The sequence below is a fragment of the Cicer arietinum genome, chromosome 6, assembly GCF_000331145.2.
Source record: "Cicer arietinum cultivar CDC Frontier isolate Library 1 chromosome 6, Cicar.CDCFrontier_v2.0, whole genome shotgun sequence".
Classification (NCBI taxonomy): Eukaryota; Viridiplantae; Streptophyta; class Magnoliopsida; order Fabales; family Fabaceae; genus Cicer; species Cicer arietinum.
The window spans coordinates 29158182-29171789 of record NC_021165.2 but is presented as its reverse complement, the minus strand read 5'-3'; positions in this window follow the sequence as shown (position 1 = coordinate 29171789).

Here is a 13608-nt window from a genome sequence, read left to right as displayed (position 1 = left end):
TATAAAATTTAAAATATTTTGCATAGTTATGTCTACTCTCATGAACTTTTTTTTAGGAAATTTAATCTCTTTAATTACATTTTATAAATTCACTAAAATAAATTTTAACAAATGGAGAACTTTAATGAAATATAAATATACAAAAATTGAATGTAATTCAAAAACTAAGTTATAATTCATTGAACCCCTATATTTTAATATATATTATATAATTTAATCTATTCGTGATTATTCAATATAATTTATATACCTATAAAATATATACATAATTAGTTGAAACTTTTTATACAAGATTATTGATAATATAAATTATTTATTTAGTTGAAACTTTTTATAGACTTCTTGCGGGATTCCTGCCTCAAAATTCTAAATTTCTTCGTTTAGAACATTTTTTTTTAATTTTTTTAATGAAATATAATGTGTTGTCTTTATTTGGTTTTTAGAAATTTTGTGTGGTATTTTTAAATTTTTTGGATTTTATTTGATAGGGTTTTTCATTTTTCACTTCAACTTTAGTGATAGGGACATTGTTGGAATTTTCAGTATTGTGGTTTTACATTGCATTGTTATATTCTCATGATGCATGACTAGGGCTAGTTTGGTGAATCTGCATTCCCTTGACCCTGAAATAGATAGGACATTTCATTTACGTCATAGACTTAATGGAGTTGCTACTGCTAACGAGTCAAATTCAGATAGTGAAAGTGGCAACTTGCTGCAAAATAAGGATGATATGAATAATAGAACCTTAAGACAACTAGTTGCACCTAATGTCACTTATAATGCATTTTGTATCACATATCCTAAAGTTATTGTACCATTTGAACTTAAATCTGGTTTAATACACTTGCTTCTAGAGTTTAATGGTCTTGCAGGTGAGAATCCCCACAAACACTTGAAGGAGTTCCATGTTGTGTGTTCTACCACGAAGCTCAAGGAATCACAGAAGACCATTTCAAGCTGAAAGCCTTCTCATTCTCACTTCAAGATGCTGCCAAGGTTTGGTTATACTACCTTCAGCCAGGTTCTGTTACAAGTTGGAATGATTTGAAGAAGTTGTTACTAGAAAAATTCTTCCCTACCTCAAGAGCTACATCAATTAGGAAAGAAATATGTTAAAATTAGGCAGATTGATAGGGAATCATTACATGAGTATTGGGAGAGATTCAAGAAATTAGTGTCAAGTTGTTCTCATTACCAGATTTCTGAATAATTGCTCATCCAATATTTTTATGAAGGCTTGCTACCTATGGATAGAAGTATTTTGGATGTTGCTAGTGGGGGAGAACTTGTCGATAAGACCCCAGAAGCAGTAAAAGCTTTGATTGAGAATATGTCCATTAATTCTCATCAGTTTACAACTAGAAGCAATTCAACAGTTTTGACAAGAGGGGTGAATAAAATTCAAGCTTCTTCCCACAAGAGTCTAGAAAGCAGACTTGATGAGCTTACATCTTTAGTAAAAAAATTGGTAGTAGGTAAAGCACAAGCAGTGGTCTGTAGCATTTGCACTTCCCCAGAGCATCCTACAGATACATATTCTATATTGCAATAAGATTCAATTGTTGATGCTCATCAAGCATATGCAGCAAATATATACAATCCTCAAGCCAACTATGATTTGTCATCTAGCAAGTATAATCTTGGTTAGAAAAACCATCCCAACCTGACATGGGGAAATTTATACGCGCAACAACAACCTAGGCAGCAGCAGCCCATTCCGCAACAACAAAACATTCCACATCACCGACAAAACATTCCACAATAGCAGCAAAACAATGCACCTTCATTAGAGGACCTTGAAGTAACAATGTCAATTATAAGGAAGGGGGTTTGAATTATAGTTTTCCCTTTTTAAAAATTCCTGTTTAAAATTGAAAGTTTAACTCAAGATTGATCTTGGTTATAAACGAAGAACGATCTTGGTTAGTGAAAAACAACAATATCAATTTTATCGATATAAAATCTGATTGTAAATCATAAAATAAATAGAGATAGAGATATCACACATGCATATATCCTGGTTCACTCAAACACGGATTATGTTCAGTCCTCACAAATGTGAAATTTTCCGCTAAGTGCTCAAGGCAAGATTGTTCTTGGTTGTCACACAGTTTTTCATAGATCAATCTTTGATCTTTACACAGCTTCTACCTTTCTACCTAGAAAGGATTTCCTCAGGTTTTACCTTACACTATTTCAGAAAGGATTTTGCAAGCTACCTTTTAAAACATAAAAGGATTTTTACACATTACTCAAGCTATGTTTAACAAAATAGCCTTGAGTTATAAAGTAATGATTTTGAGAATATTAGAATATGGGTATTGCTCAACTCTTGTTTAAAAATAGATTCTATAATTAGAACTCAGTTATTACTGATTCTAACACAACACAAAGAGTAAAACTGCAAGCTGAAGAATGATTTTGAGACACTCGAGTATGATTGAATGATTGATGTTTTGCTTGGCATTTTTTGTTGTGTTTTGTTCTTTATCTTGAAGGTGTATTTATAGGCCTCAATAGAGCTTAGGACAGCTCATGTATTCGTTGAAATAAGGCCAGTTGTCATGAGAAAGTGGATGGATAAAGTCAGTCAAAAAGCAAGAGAGTTCATGCTAAATCCAGGAACGTTCTTGACATCGAAGATCGTTCTTCGAATCGGTTAGAGATGAGATGACTTGTACTTGTGATCCTATCAGTTTTTTGGGATGATTGCTAGCTTTAAGTCAAGTGTGCAGGTATTGATTGAAAGTACAACTACAGTGTACTTTACAGCCTGTAATTTTTTACTTGCATTTGCCTCATATGAAGAATGATCTTGCTTTGTACTTGTCATGAAGCATGTCTTTGATCCTTTGATTTGTAGAATAATTCTGACTTAGATTGATCCTTGCTTATTGTTGATAAAAATATGAGATGAATAAAGCTTCCAAGATTCAATCTTTCTCAAAGAAAATTGATCATTCTTGTTTATGACAAATGTGGAGAACGTTCTTTGTTTTTCAGAATTATGTCAACAACGTTCTTCGTTTTACTGTTTTTGCTTTGTTGATTTTAATGAGATATGCTTGGAAATACTTGGTACCTAACTTGTTTTAACACACTCAAATACACATGTTAAATGTCAAAATAATTAGAATCATAATTAGAATTCTTAATTAACCTTTTGTTTAATTATCATCAAAACATTAATTTGAGATTTTATCTTAACAATCTCCCCCTTTTTGATGATGACAAAACATGTCAATTTAGATTTTAATTTTGATTCTAATAATAATTCAGAGAGCTTTTTAATAAAAAAAAAAAATAAATAAATTCCCCTCAATATGTGCTAAACATTTGAACCAAATAATAATTTTTCATTAATGTCACAAAAAAAATCTTTGATCATTACAAGGTGGTTCAAAAAAAAATAAACATAAAAAGACAGCTACATATCAGACTTTAAAATCTAATACACTTCTCCCCCTTTGTCATAGCAAAAAGGAATAGGAGAGCTAAGCTAAAACAGTGAATCAAAAGGACAAAGACGATGAAGACCCTTCAGACGATGGGGATAATGAAGGCTGAGGAATTTCTGGAAATATGGGAGGAGGATTGGGCATAGGTGGTTCGAGTCCAAGTTTGGGAGCAAGCTGATTTGCCATCCAGTTCCTCAAAATTGCTTGCTCTTTATCCTGATGAACTTGTCTTGCAATGATGGTTTGAAGAGCAGCAAAAATTCTAGGAATATTCTTATAAGCTCTTGATGATCATCAATTGTAGTGCTTTGGGAAGGAGTAGTAGAGGTGCAAAAAGTGGACAAAATGGAAAAAAATAGTATTGATGTAAGGAATAGAGTTGGGAGCGGAATGATGGGGTATAGAGGGGCCAAATGTATCCAAATCAGGAAAAGCTAAGTATTGACTTATTCCAAAAAGTGACGAGGTTGTAGTTTTTTGGGGTGAAACAAAAACTGGAGACATTTTGGAAGTGTGTTGAACTGAAAGTGTAGGGCACAAACTACTTGGAGAAGATGGATTTATGACAGTTGGAAGTGTAGAAGCTGTAGGATTCAAATTTTGGAAAATAGCAAGAAGCGGAGAACGTTCTTTAGCATTTGGTTGGGGTGAAGAACGTTCTTGAAGTTCATTTGGTTTGTGTACAGCAGAGATTCATGCAGACCTTTTTCTTTTGTTGGTGGATGGTGGATTGAAAATAGGTTGTGGTGAGGGTGGGATGGTGGGATGGTGGGAATCTATTTCATATGGGAGATGTTCTTAGATGAGAATTTTGAAATCTTGATGATGGAAGATTCAGTTGATAGAGGAATCTGAAAATGCCTGAATTTTTTTGAGAAAACCATGCCATAAGGAACATTGTTTCTCTTATAATGCTTTTGGATAGCAGCAATCATATGTTGGATTATTAGGTAGGACAGATTTATCTTCTTGCAATGAATAGGGATGGGAATAGGCTAGGCCGCCCGACAGGGGCCTATGGCCTGGCCTACTTATGGCCTGGCCTGGCCTGGCCTATTTAATAAAAAGACCAGGCTCAGGCTATTTTTAAAGCCTATTTATTTAAATAGGTCAGGCTCAGGCTTATAAAGAAGCCTATTAGGCCTGACAGGCCGGCCTATATATATTTAATTATTTATTAATGTTATTATTTATTATTATATTAATAATATTATTTCCTATTTTAAATTTTATCAATTAGACAATCACTCAGTAGTCATTCCATATTTGGTATTGTTCCATATTCGGTAGCCATTCAATTAGTCAATAACTCAGTAGTCCTTCCATATTTGTTTGAGAGGTAATAATTGGTACATTTGTTTCAAAAAAGAAAATCTATTCTTTGAAACCAAGAATTATGTTTTAAGGTTTAAAGGATGTTTGCTTCAGATTTTTTAAAAATTATTTTGTTAGAAAAATTATATATATAGATATGTACATTGATATTGGTACGTGGAGAACATTTAAATATTTTAATATGAATAAGGCTTTTAAATAGGCTTCCAGGCCAGGCCAGGCTTTTAAAAAGGCCAGGCCAGGCCGAAAAAAAAGCCTATGATAGGCCGTAGGCCAGGCTTAGGCCTAAAAAATTAATCGTAGGCCAGGCTTAGGCCTTGCAAAGCTTGGCCTGGCCTGGCCTATTCCCACCCCTAGCAATGAAGAAGGTGATAGATGACTAAAGGGTCATTATTAGAAACAAACTTGTGGCTGCCACAGTGGGGTAAAATATTGTGTTGACTGATGTTATTGAAAATTTTGGGAAGGGGTTTCAGATCAGCTGAGAGTTATTTGGCTGATCCATCAATAAACAACTCTTGGAACACCTCTTCTTTTGAGATGTTTAAGGCTATGTACCAATATTTTCCAAAGATTGTGAATCCTTCACATGGTAATTTTAGAATTTCAGCCAAAATCATAGGGTCAAGACGAATTTCAATACCTTTCAAAGTTGAGACTATTAGAGATTTGTCTGCAAATGCCTCAGCTTTGCAATAGAAAGCTCGAATGACTTTTGGGTAATGGCAATCAGATATTTTTAGGAAATCAGTCCAGCCAAGTGCATCAGTATGATGCTGCATGGAGATTCCTTCTATTTGAAGATTTTCAAAATCAAAAACTCGCCCAATTCCAATAGGGCGTTGAGCCCATTTCTCATAATATAGTTTTTGAATTTCTGAAGAAATCAGAGGTGGAATAAGAACTTTTGAGGAAGAAGATTTGGTGGAGGTTTTAGGGATTGTTGTTTTGGAATTCTTTGTGGTTTTTTGGGTTGGAGTTTGAAGAGGAGAACGTTCTAAAGCTGGTAGTTTGGTTGAACAACATTCTTGAGGTGGAATTTGAGATGAAGAACGTTCTTGAGGTGGGAGTGGAGACGAAGAATGTTCTTGAGGTGGTTGTTTCTTTTGAGATTTTTTAGGGTTTTTGAGTTTTTGGGAGGCCAAAAACTGTGAAAGTGTTGAGGGAGATTTGGATTTAGGATTTTTTGGTTTAGATTTAGAGGGTGTGGTTTTGGTTGGAAGGCGTTTGGAAGAAGATTTTGGGGATTTTGAATGAGTTTTTGGAATTTCAGAGGACTTTGGTTTTGAGGGTTATGATGTAGGAGCAGCTTGTGATTTGGGAATATGTTGAGGTGGTGAAGGTTCAGAATCATCATCAGAGATGGTGTAGATGGTGGTGTCGATATTTTTGGTTTTGGGTGTACCAATACCGGCTTGAATACCCATTGATCTTCTTTTAGAAGATGAAGTGCTGGAACTAGGGTTTATAGTTTTTCGAAGATGGGGTGGACATTGACTGATGGAAGAAGGAGGGCATTGATATAATGGAGGGAGCACGGTGGAAAGAGGTTGGGGACATGATTTCGAAGATGAAGACATGTAGTCTGAGAATGTTTTTTCTGAGGATGAATGGAGAGGTGTTGGTCTAGGTGGACGAGATGGTAAACGAACAAGAGATGGTGAAGGTGAAGGAGATGATGGTGGTGATGATCTCGGAGTTCTGTGTGCAATGGTTTTAGTACGGGCCATTTTTTTAAAAAAGAAAATAAGAGCTTGAGGAAGAAGAAGGACAAAAGATGAATTTGCAGAAAAAGTTTGAAATTGTTGTTTAGTGATGAGAAAGTGACTGTTTTGATGTGTTTGCAGTTGATTAAGGAGTGGAAGGAGTGCCACGCATGTGATTGGATTGATAGGGTAGTTGAGCATTGGGAAGGAGGAAAGAGAAATAATGTAGCTGGGCAAAGCATGGTTAGCCGTTACTTTTAAAAAGTAGCACAAATTTCAGATAAAAAAGAGTGATTTTGAAAGTTAGCAATGATGAAGAACGAAGATCGTTCTTGAGCTGCTTGGCAAAACAAGCTAAAAACAGATAACGTTCTCCGTTATGACCTAAATGATCTGGTTTCAATTTTAACGATCCTGACCAGGATTTTTAACGATTTTTAATCGTTCTTTGATGGAATTGAAGCTTTCTTCAACAAAAGGCTTTGTAAAAATATCAGCTAACTGATTCTTTTTATCCACAAAGATTCATTCAATTTCGTTTTACTCATATGATCCCTAATAAAATGATGTTTTATCTCAATATGTTTGAATCTTGAATGCTGAATAGAATTCTTAGATAAATTAATAGCACGCGTATTATCACAATATATTGGAATATGAGAATACCTTACTAAAAAGTCTTCAAGTTGATTCTTGATCCATAATACTTGAGAGCAACAATTTGCTGCATAGACATATTCAGCTTCAGTGGTTGATAGGGCAATCGTGTTTTGCTTCCTACATGACTAGCTTATCAAGGCTTACCCTAGGAACTGACATGCACCACTTGTGCTTTTTCTTTCCATCTTATCACCAGCATAGTCGGCATCACAGTAAGCTACAAAATCAAAATGAGAACCTTTGATATACCAAAGGCCAAGATCAGTAGTACCTACAAGATAACGAAAAATCCTTTTGACTGTTGTTAAGTGAGACTCTTTTGGTGAAGATTGAAACCTAGCACATAAGCCTACTACGAAAACAATGTCAGGCCTACTTGTAGTTTGATAAAGTAACGATCCTATCATACCTCTATATTCTTTTTCAGAGATTGATTGTTCGTTTTCATATTTATCTAATAAGGATGAGGGATGCATGGGAGTAGTCATAATCTTGGCTTCACTCATTTTATATTTCTTTAAAAGATCCTTGATATATTTTTCTTGACAAATTAAAATTCTATTTCTATGTTGTTTGATTTGTAAACTAAGAAAATATCTCAATTCTCCCATCATACTGATTTCAAATTCACTTTGCATGAGATTTGAAAAATCCTCACCCATTTTTTCATTTGTTGATCCAAAAATAATATCATCAACATACACTTGAACAATGAGTAAATCATTTTTACTTGTTTTCTTAAAAAGTGTTGTGTCAATGTTTCCACGAGAAAAATTATTTTTGATATAAAATGAACTCAATTTTTCATATCAAGCTCTAGGAGCTTGTTTTAAACCATATAAAGCTTTGTAAGTTTAAAAATATGATTTGGTTTCTTTTGATCTTCAAAGCCTGGAGGTTGACGAACATAAACTTGTTCATTCAAAAAGCCATTTAAAAAAGTACTTTTGACATTCATTTCAAAAAGTTTGATGTTTTTATATGATGCATATGCAAGAAGGATTCTTATGGTTTCTAATCTTGCAACTAGAGCGAAGGTTTCATCATAGTCTATTCTTTCTTGTTGATTATACACTTGAGCAACTAGCCTTGTATTGTTTCTTACAACTTTTCCTTCTTCCTCTAGCTTATTTCTAAACAATCATCGTGTTCCAATAATAGTTTGATCTTGTGAATCTAGAACAAGGGTCCAGACTTCATTTTTCTCAAATTGAAGAAGTTATTCTTTCATTGCATCGATCCAAGATTGATCAATTATAGCTTCTTTGATGGATTTTGGCTCCACTTGAGATATCATTGCCATGTTGCTATTTGCATCATCTTCACTACGCGAAAAATTGTATTTTACAGCGCTTTTTTTAAGCCATTTACAGCGCTTTTCCAAAAAATTAAGCGCTGTAGTATCCAGCGCTGTAAAAAGATACAACAGCGCTCTTTAAAATAAAAAAAGCGCTGTAAATCTCTTCTAAAAACGCGCTGCTTGTTGTATTAGTTTTACGGCGCTTTTTAAAAAAAGCGTTGTAATATCCATTCCTTTATTTCAATTAGATCTCTTTCTGGGATTATAACAACAGTCTCCTTCATGAATCGTAATATACAGTATCCACAGTCTATGTTGTTAGTTTGACGAGAGCACTATAAAATAAAACATATAAGTCAATAAATATTTGTAGATTGATTGTTAATGAAATTTTAAAGCCATACATTTCAAACCTTTATCGGAATCCATGTGATTTATTTGATTTTTGCTTCGACACTGTAGCACCCATTTGAGCTCGGAAAACTTGTAAAACACTATCAAATAAATGTGATTATTAGCATTAACAGACACATTATATATATATATATATATAAGAAATAAATGAATAAATGAATAAAATACCTGAAGAGTGCGAAGAAATACATAAAGTTCATAGGGTTACGATTTCGTTTTAGAAGAAACAGCGAGAATGTGCAGAAATACGAACGGTTCGTAGGACAGAGTAGGGTTCTCATTGAGAAGAGTACGTAATAATGTTTGTAGGGATAGTAACAAATATGGAGATGATTTGCAATAGAGATGGTTAACAATATGGTTCGTAGGGACATTAGGGTTCGCAATGAGAAGGATAATGAAGAGGAGAAGGACACTGAAGTGTAGTGAAGTTTATGTAATAAAGAGGAAACTGAAGCGATTTACTGTTATATTTTATTTTTTAAAAGCCTATTACAGCGCTTTTTTTAAAAAGCGCTGTAAAAGACCTTCTTATAGTAATTTTTTTAAAGCCTATTACAGCGCTTTTTTTAAAAAGCGCTGTAAAAGACCTTCTTATAGTAATTTTTTTAAAGCCTATTACAGCGCTTTTTTTAAAAAGCGCTGTAAAAGACCTTCTTATAGTAATTTTTTTAAAGCCTATTACAGCGCTTTTTTTAAAAAGCGCTGTAAAAGACCTTCTTATAGTAATTTTTTTAAAGCCTATTACAGCGCTTTTTTTAAAAAGCGCTGTAAAAGACCTTCTTATAGTAATTTTTTTAAAGCCTATTACAGCGCTTTTTTTAAAAAGCGCTGTAAAAGACCTTCTTATAGTAATTTTTTTAAAGCCTATTACAGCGCTTTTTTTAAAAAGCGCTGTAAAAGACCTTCTTATAGTAATTTTTTTAAAGCCTATTACAGCGCTTTTTTTAAAAAGCGCTGTAAAAGACCTTCTTATAGTAATTTTTTTAAAGCCTATTACAGCGCTTTTTTTAAAAAGCGTTGTAAAAGACCTCCTTATTTTACTTTTAAAAGCCTATTACAGTGCTTTTTTTAAAAAGCGCTGTAAAAGACCTTCTTATAGTAATTTTTTTAAAGCCTATTACAGCGCTTTTTTTAAAAAGCGCTGTAAAAGACCTTCTTATTTTATTTTTTAAAAGCCTATTACATCGCTTTTTTTTTTAAAAAGCGCTGTAAAAGACCTTATTTTATTTTTTAAAAGCCTATTACAGCGCTTTTTTTAAAAAGCGCTGTAAAAGACCTCCTTATTTTACTTTTAAAAGCCTATTACATCGCTTTTTTTAAAAAGCGCTGTAAAAGACCTTATTTTACTTTTTAAAAGCCTATTACAACGCTTTTTAAAGAGCGTTGTAAAAGACCTCCTTATTTTATTTTTTAAAAGCCTATTACAGCGCTTTTTTTAAAGAGCGCTGTAAAAGACCTCCTTATTTTACTTTTAAAATCCTATTACAGCGCTTTTTAAAAAGCGCTATAAAAGACCTCCTTATTTTATTTTTTAAAAGCCTATTACAGCGCTTTTTTTAAAGAGCGCTGTAAAAGACCTCCTTATTTTACTTTTAAAAGCCTATTACAGCGCTTTTTAAAAAAGCGCTATAAAAGACCTCCTTATTTTATTTTTTAAAAGCCTATTACAGTGCTTTTTTAAAGAGCTGTAAAAGACCTCCTTATTTTATTTTTTGAAAGTCTATTACAGCGCTTTTTTACAGACTTTTTAAAGCGCTTTTCCAAAAGCGCTGTAAAAGACCTCCTTATTTTTTTTTAAAAACCTTTTTACAGCGCTTTTCCAAAAAGCGCTCTAGTAGGTCCTTTAATTATGTGAAATCAAAGTCTTTTACAGCGCTTGTCAAAAAAGCGCTGTTGTATCCTCCGTTATTTTTAAAATATCATACAACAGCGCTTGTATTTAATAAGCGCTATAAAAGACGCGCTATAAAATGTCATTTTTGGCGTAGTGTCTTTAAATGACATTCTTATTCTAATGCCATCAGATGTATCTCCAATAATTTGATTTGGAGGATGATCACCTATTAATTTCCAGCTTCTAAGAGGAGTTTGAAACGAAGACTGTTTATCAATCTCGTTTTCCTGGAGAATGACCTGTTTCGTTTGCCCAGATTGATCTTCCTCCTCATCATCTTTCTTTTTTAACTCAAGATCATCAAACTCATCAAATAAAATGTGCATATTGATTTCAACTATTTTAGTTCTCAAATTAAAAACACGATATCCCTTAGATTCTATTGAATATCCTAAAAATATAGCTTTGTCCGATTTCGCATCAAATTTACTCAAGTTATCTTTGTTGTTTAAAATGTAGCAATAACGACCAAAGATTCTTGTTGATTATACACTTGAGCAACTAGCCTTGTATTGTTTCTTACAACTTTTCCTTCTTCCTCTAGCTTATTTCTAAACAACCATCGTGTTCCAATAATAGTTTGATCTTGTGGATCTAGAACAAGGGTCCAGACTTCATTTTTCTCAAATTGAAGAAGTTATTCTTTCATTGCATCGATCCAAGGTTGATCAATTATAGCTTCTTTGATGGATTTTGGCTCCACTTGAGATATCATTGCCATGTTGCTATTTGCATCATCTTTAAATGACATTCTTGTTCTAATGCCATCAGATGTATCTCCAATAATTTGATTTGGAGGATGATCACCTATTAATTTCCAGCTTCTAAGAGGAGTTTGAAACGGAGACTATTTATCAATCTCGTTTTCCTGGAGAATGACCTGTTTTGTTTGCCCAGATTGATCTTCCTCCTCATCATCTTTCTTTTTTAACTCAAGATCATCAAACTCATCAAATAAAATGTGCATACTGATTTCAACTATTTTAGTTCTCAAATTAACCAACACGATATCCCTTAGATTCTATTGAATATCCTAAAAATATAGCTTTGTCCGATTTCGCATCAAATTTACTCAAGTTATCTTTGTTGTTTAAAATGTAGCAATAACGACCAAAGATGTGAAAATATGAAATATTTGGTTTCTATTTTTTCAGATTTCGAATGGTGTTTTGTTTATCATTTTTCTAATTGAAACACGATTCAAAATATAGCAAGAAGTATTTATAGCTTCAGCCCGGAAATACTTTTCAACAATGGATTCTTCCAAGATCGTTCTTGCCATCTCTTGCAAAGTTTTATTTTTTCTTTGAACAACTCCATTTTGTTGAGGAGTTCTTGCACAATATAGTTTATGAGAGATGCCAAGTTCATCAAAAAATGTTTTGAAGGATGCATTAGTGAATTCACCTCCATGATCACTTCTTACAGTGATGGTTTTGGATTCTTTTTCATTTAAAATTTTTTTACAAATTTTTTTTAAAGAATCAAATTCTTCATCCTTTTGTTTCAAAAATAACACCCATGTGTATCTAGGAAAATCATCAACAATCACAAATTCATATTTCATACCTCTTAAATCGGTGGTTTTGATGGGACCAAAAAGATCAATGTGAAGTAGTTCAAGAGGTTTTTTGGTTGATATAAACTATTTTGAATGAAAGCTACTTCAACTTGTTTCCCTTATGCACAAGTTTCACATATTTTATCTTTTTCAAAGTTTATTTTAGGAAGTCCTCTAACAAGATCTAATTTTGACAAATTTGAAATTGTTTTCATACTCAAATGTCCAGTTCTCTTATGCCATATCCATTTGTCTTTATTTATGGACATGAGGCAAGATTCAACTGGTAGTTCTTCAATGTATAAAATGTAAAGGTTTTTCTTTCTGGATGCAGAAAATATGATTTCACCATAATTTGCCATTCTCACTTCACATATGTTTGGTTTAAAAATAACTTCAAAGCCATTATAACAGAGTTGACTAATGTTGAGAAGGTTATGTTTCAATCCTTCAACATAATGAACATCATTGATTTTGGTAGAATTTATTTTACCTATTGTTCCTTTGCTTTTGATCTTGGCTTGATCGTTGTTTCCAAATGTTACGGATCCTCCATCCTTTTTTATAAATGACATGAAGCAATTCTTGTCACCCTTCATATGCCTTGAGCATCCACAATCCAAAAACCATGGCCTTTTCTTGACATCTTGAGATCCATCCTATATGATATGTTATATCAATTTTAGGTACCCACTTGATCTTGGGTCCTGAGGAGTTAGTTTCGAAATCTGATTCCTTTTTAGTGTTAAATGTTGTCTCATAATGGCCAAGTTTGGACCAGGAGGAATATTTAGTGGTTTTTTTTTTAAATGGTTGAAAAAACTGAGTTTCAGTTGGTTTTGATAAAGCCCTAGAACGTTCTTCGTTTTTTACATTAGCTAGAGAACGCTCTCCTTTTTTTCAGATTTTGAGAAAACTTTGCTTTTGCTGTAAAATGTTCTTCCTTTTTTAAGATCATTTTTTTTTTGATTTTTTCATCTTTTTTTTTTTTTTTTTTTTTTTTTTGAAATAGCATGAAAATTCTAAATGTCCAATTTTGTCACAATATGAACATTTGATGTTGCATTTTCCCTCTTTTATTTCAGGAACAAAAAAGTTTTCATACATTTTGGTTTTTTGAGTTTTATCAAAACCAAGCCCAGCTTTATCAAATATCCCCACTTGGGATCCCATGATTCTCTGAAAAGTTTTGGTAGCTTTTATGAAATTTTTTAAATTATTTTTAAGAGTTTCAACTTCAGCCTTAAGAAAAACATTCTCCGTTTGAGGTGAAG